Raw genomic sequence first — 5578 nt, 5'->3', positions numbered from 1 at the left:
CTAGCCCCTGGCTCTGCCTCTCTCTGTGCTCTACCCCTGCTCTGTCTCTCTCTGTGGCTCTACCCCTGGCTCTGCCTTGCCTCTGTGACTCTACCCCTGGCTCTGCCTCTCTCTGTGGTTCTACCCCTGGCTCTGCCTTTCTCTGTGGTTCTACCCCTGGCTCTGCCTCTAGCTGTGGTCCTGTTCACCATGGTCCTGTTAGCTCCTCTCCCGGTCAGGGGTGCTTAATAATACACTGTGAGAACCTGTGTTTAGCTGTGGCTTTTCTGCTGTGCCCTCAGCTATTTCCTCCAGCCCAGCAACCTGGACCAGTGGCCGGCGGCAAAGCAAAGGTTTGGGTGCTATTCAGGTATGGTGTGTGTGTGTATGTGTGGTACTCCTCTGTGTTTTGCCATGAGCTGTTCTGGTCTCTACCAGAGGGGAGTGGGGCGGACCGAACCCAACGCTCTTTCACAGGGAGACAAGCGCCTGAAGCTGGAAAGAGAAAGAGGGAGAGGGAGAGAGAACAAGAGAAAAAAATCTGTGTTAAATAGACCCACTAGTGTTCTTGTATGGTCTATTAGGGAGATGGTTTTGAGTGGACATATGAACACCTACCTCTATAACCACTAATACAATTTMAACAACTCACCAGCAGCCATTGACCCTTGTTCTAACCTTAGCTCATCAGTTCTGACAATATCACCACTGTCCTTTCTACCATGGCCATATAGTGGCTATCTGATTATTAGCTGTCCCCAGGGCACAGTCCGAAGTTAGAGGTTAGAGGTTAGAGGTCAGAACTGGTGCCTAGTGTGTGTCAGACTGTGAAGTCACAGTGAGAAGAGAAGGTTCCAGCAAGTCTGGACTTCTCATAGCTATTTCAGTTTCAAAACAACCAGCATGATTTCACTGGATTCAGGTTATTTTAAAACGCAAAGATTTGAAATTAGAATGGTCAAATCCTGCGTAATAAGGAAGTGGCTGTGTATATACAGTTTGGGAGTTTTGGTCTGTGATATTTGTAACCTCTTCCCCCGTGTGCAACATTTCCCTCAATTGCTAATGCAGTAGTTTGTCTGTGATTTGATTGAGCAGTATAAAATTGATGTGTCATTTAAGGGTTTCATGCTAACCAGGTTCTTTGCTTGCAAACAGTTATGTGTACCCAAGGTATAATAGATGTGTGTCCTCAGTTTATTTATTCTGAGTCTAAATTATAGGCGGAATTACAATTGCCTTGTAGAATGAAGTGTCACGACATGCAGAGTTGTGTATTGTCTGTCTCTCCCCTGTCTCCCACATCCTCTGTGTAACAAAGTTCATCCCTAGTTTGCCATACACACGCACACACCACACACGACACACCACACACACACACCACACACACAGCACAACACACACACACAACACAACCACACACACACACACACACACACACACACACACACACACACACACACACACACACACACTTGCAGAGCACACACACGTAGATGGACCACACACACACACACACTGTGCAGAAGGCACACACACGTAGACGGACCCCACCAAAGGTCTCATTCTCCTGTCTCCTGGCTTATTACATAGCAACCTCCTTAGCAACTAGAAATATACAGTGAACCCCCACTCCTTCAACACACACACTCCGTCCACATCTCAGTTCACATTGGTCAGTGGTTTAATCAAAACTAAACATTTGAAAAGGAGATTGGAGAAATATAAGTCTAAGTAGGGATATTCCTGTTTTTTAGGCCAATATAGATTCCGTTTTTGGGCGGGTTTATGAGTGGGTGAGTCGGGGTGAGCACAGCACATTATTAAAGCAGACAGTYATGGGTTGTGGGGGTAAACACAGTCAACTGGTGGGAGATACAAACATGGCAGCAGAATCACATTCACTGTTTATTTACTAATGATGGTTCCCAGTATTAATGCTGCTGCTAAAGTTTCCTACCGTGGGACACATCGTGTCAACACGCACAGGGCAGTGCCACGCCATGCCATGCCATGATTATGACTCCCATTAGGGTGTGGGTGTGTGGAGCGACTGTGTGTGCCCTCTGAACGACCCCTGGTTGGGAAAACTGAGTTTTTAGTACCACACACGTGTACGCGCCTGCACAAACACACCAAGAGAAATGCATCTCAGCTGAAGCATGCTGTGGGTCTGAGGGCTGCCCAGCCTCTAATTATCCCACTGACGTAGTGCTGTCCATGTGTGTGTGTGGTAAACATAATCTCCTCTGTGATCCCAGCAGGACCTAAACACACAGTCTGCCTCTGCTTCACCAGGACCCCTGCATTACATCACTTCTTTCATCTGCCTCTTCATCTCTCCAATTTACTATTCCCTCACCCCATATCCCTGTTTCACCCCTCTCTCCATCTCCCTGTTTCACCCCTCTCTCCATCTCCCTGCTCCACCCCTGTCTCCATCTCCCTGTTTCACCCCTCTCTATCTCCTTGTTTCGCCCTTCTCTCCATCTCCCTGTTTCACCCCTCTCTATCTCCCTGTTTCACCCCTCTCTATCTCCCTGTTTCACCCCTCTCTATCTCCCTGTTTCACCCCTCTCTATCTCCATGTTTCATCCCTCTCTACCCTCTGCTGTCTCTTATACACATCTAGATGTGTATAAGAGACAGCTCTCCCTGTTTCACCCCTCTCTATCTCCCTGTTTCACCCCTCTCTATCTCCCTGTTTCACCCCTCTCTATCTCCCTGTTTCACCCCTCTCTATCTCCCTGTTTCACCCCTCTCTATCTCCCTGTTTCACCCCTCTCTATCTCCCTGTTTCACCCCTCTCTATCTCCCTGTTTCACCCCTCTCTATCTCCCTGTTTCATCCCTCTCTACCCTCTGGTTTCCTGCCTGGGTGGATTGATGGTCACACTGTACTTCAACTGTAATGCTAACAATAGTGAACCCATTAGCTACAGCAACTACAGCAAACATCAATCTAAACTACTGCCTGTCATCATGTGTTCCGTCAGTTGTCATTACCTGACATATTACAAAAGCTTATGACAGAACTCCTGTTGCTCTGTGTGAACTGTGAGAGAGAAACAGAGAGAGAGAGAGAAAACAGAGAGAGAGAGAGACCGGGAAAGACATGTGAGAGGTTGTAACTGACTGGAGGGATGTGAGGAGGCATGTTCTGCATGTTTGTAGATTTTTGGATGACCTCCTTTTTGCTGTTCATCTCCAAACCACATCTCTGTGGTGAAACATGAATTCCTACAATAGGATGTCTGGTGCCAGGCCAGGTCAAGTTCCAGCTCCACTGGAGTAAGCTGCCTGACAGAGCTGGGAGGAACAACACTAAAGGCAGGATCAACAATGACATCAATGTTGGACGTCTCCAGTCATCTGAGGATCTCCCTCCCAAACCTAACCTCTCTTTCCTCTCTGTGGTCGATTCAAACACCACAGCCCCGGAGATATGAGACGACCGTGACGTGTGTGTAATGCACCAGGTTTGTGTGTGGGATGTGCAGGGAATGTGAGGGTGCCTTGAAGTCATGGAAAAAGGTGAGGTGTTGAGGTGTTTCCCTTTTTGAAACAAAAACACAAATTTAGCACACACACACACACACACACACACACAGTCAGACATTGTGTCATTGGGGCATACTGTGTAGGTAGATCAGAGGAAAGGAACATACAGTTTGTTATTAGGTTATTAAGCAACACTCTCTATTCATCAGTAGTGAGTGTTCAGTGTTGACCCAAATCTCAACTGTCTCTGGGTTTAGTTTCATACTGTGGAAAACAACCTGAGTGGACGACAGCTGGGAGATGTTGTGCAGCGGCTCTGAGTCAATCTGAATTATTATCCCTCTTCTAAGACGGATCCATATACCACTAGTTACCATGACCAATCTGCTGTTTTCAATCACCCTAGTCAAAACATGGGCTTCATGGTCAGGGGAAAACACGAGCAGGCCCACTTGACTTAGACATTTCCCCTCCGCCAAATGTCTTCTCTTTCTCTTCTCATCCCTTCATATTGGGATAAACACTTTTTCTCGTCATTCCCTCCTTCTCACATAAAATGAGTCAGCTGCTCCTCTGACCAGACCTCTTATCTCCCTCTCTGTTTCCTTTCTCTCGTCTCTCTCCCTCTTTCCCCCTCGGTGTTGGCTGTTTGGTTTCCATTGTAACCAGGGTCAGGTCATGTCCGTCGAGATTTCCGCTGCACAACTGCCCTGTCCACAAACACAACACACACATATAACGCACACGCACTCACTGCCGTCATGAGCGTGGATGCACTCTCTGAACTCTGAAGACTTCCCACGACGACTAGCCACTCTGTAGGCTACTAAACAGTCCTCCTGGATAAACGTATGCTCTCACTGACAGATACTAACAGTGAGAAATGGTGAGCAGTATTCTCTTCATGTGTTGACAGATGAGTGGTTACTCAGAGATCTCTCAGTGGGAGGTTTCATCTCTGCTCCATCAGGATTAAAGACTTTCAGCACCAGGATACTCATGTCACTATGTATGATGTAATGTATCACGCCATCAATAAACGTTTTTATAGAAACTAGATGATGACAGTGTAAAAACAATAGAGAAGTTCCTGAAACGTGGCCCCAGCTGATCACGGCTATGAAGCTGTTACATAAGAGAAGTGCTCTGTTTACCATAAAACCTTTAGAAGTCTTTCATAGGGTAGATTTATTAAACACAGCAAGGATATACATCTATTTGACTGGCAGAAAATGCATCCAATGTGGTCTGCCACGTTATTCCTTCAGGTCATCCACAAACTCCCCAGATGTGCCTCTGAGTCCCCCAATTAACAAAACACCCACACAGAATTATCAAGACAAAAAAATCTACCCACACAAGAAAAGGACAGTAGAAAAACAGTATTTTGTTGAACAGGGCGAGGGTAAACAGAGGCCTGGTGTAGAATAGATGATGTAGCTGGAGTTCCCCTCAGACACAAAGCCCTGAGCCTATGTCATGGATTCCACAGGCCTGACTCAAACACCCCTCCTTCTCCTCTCCAGTGGTCTCTCCCAACAACCCAGCCGTTTGTTGGTGTAGGGAGGGAAGTGATGTCAATGGGCTGTTGAATCATGTCCGACCCAGGGGGGGATTCCAGGCCYGGGCCAAGCTGATGTCAGACCACACCAGTCACACCCTGATAACAAGTCGGATGTCAATTATATAAATAATGGAATACTAAGCACACACCTTAGAACAGGGATCATTCCCTTTTTCTTGAGCGGATGGTCGGGGGGGGGGGGTCTAAACTTTGTGGTTCCATTGGCTCAGTTGGTTCCACATTTATTTATTTTTTCCTTTATTTAACTAGGCAAGTCAGTTAAGAACAAATTCTTATTTACAATGACAGCCTAGGAACAGTGTGTTTACTGCCTTGTTTAGGGGTAGAACGACAGATATTTACCATGTCAGCTCGGGGATTTTGCAACCTTTGGGTTACTGGCCCAAACTCTAACCACTAGACTACCTGCTGCCCCACATGCACCGCTAAGGCCCTGGGTCAGATGCCCATGATCAAACAAGAGTTCACACCCTAAAACAAGAGGTGCTGACAGAAAAATGATGATAAAGATAGG

Source organism: Salvelinus sp. IW2-2015, unplaced genomic scaffold (assembly GCF_002910315.2).
Source record: "Salvelinus sp. IW2-2015 unplaced genomic scaffold, ASM291031v2 Un_scaffold16444, whole genome shotgun sequence".
NCBI lineage: Eukaryota > Metazoa > Chordata > Actinopteri > Salmoniformes > Salmonidae > Salvelinus > Salvelinus sp. IW2-2015.
Note: the sequence above shows the minus strand (reverse complement) of the source record.